Raw genomic sequence first — 430 nt, forward strand, 5'->3', positions numbered from 1 at the left:
GCTATCCCTCCTCCCACACAGGGGGACAGTCGCATGCGCGCGCCAATGCACACTTGAACGGAGCACTCGCAAGGCCTGCCAAAATTACTTGTTTGACGGGGCAGCCACGCAAAACCTGGTTTCTTGCAAGTGCATGAGATGCCTACGATATCCAAAATTCTTATCAGATCCTTTATGAAACTGTCTTTGTATTAAAGATCAGTATCATGATTCCGTCTGATATAAGCATAGCACTAGCAGGCTTCTACAATTTTGCTGCGAATACTTACGAAGCAAGCTGATCAGCCACTGGGAAAGTAGCAACGCATGGCACATCTGGCAGAGCGAGTCAGGTTCTTGTATATAACCGCAACGACATCCTAGTCAGGTACATCATCCAGCTGCACTCAGCCATGCAATGTGTGAGTTTCATAATTCAAGGAGGATCTTG

The 430-nt window shown here is 47.2% G+C and overlaps 1 long non-coding RNA gene across 1 annotated transcript in view; it reads left to right on the top strand.

Annotated features, from left to right (window-relative positions):
- The first annotated feature begins 367 nt into the window (after window positions 1-367).
- Window positions 368-430, top strand: part of LOC119593058 — a 667-nt gene continuing 604 nt past the window's right edge. The window contains exon 1 of the long non-coding RNA XR_005230496.1: window positions 368-401. This is a non-coding gene — a long non-coding RNA (uncharacterized LOC119593058). The remainder of the gene's footprint in view (window positions 402-430) is intronic.

The sequence above is a fragment of the Penaeus monodon genome, chromosome 31, assembly GCF_015228065.2.
Source record: "Penaeus monodon isolate SGIC_2016 chromosome 31, NSTDA_Pmon_1, whole genome shotgun sequence".
Taxonomy (NCBI): domain Eukaryota; kingdom Metazoa; phylum Arthropoda; class Malacostraca; order Decapoda; family Penaeidae; genus Penaeus; species Penaeus monodon.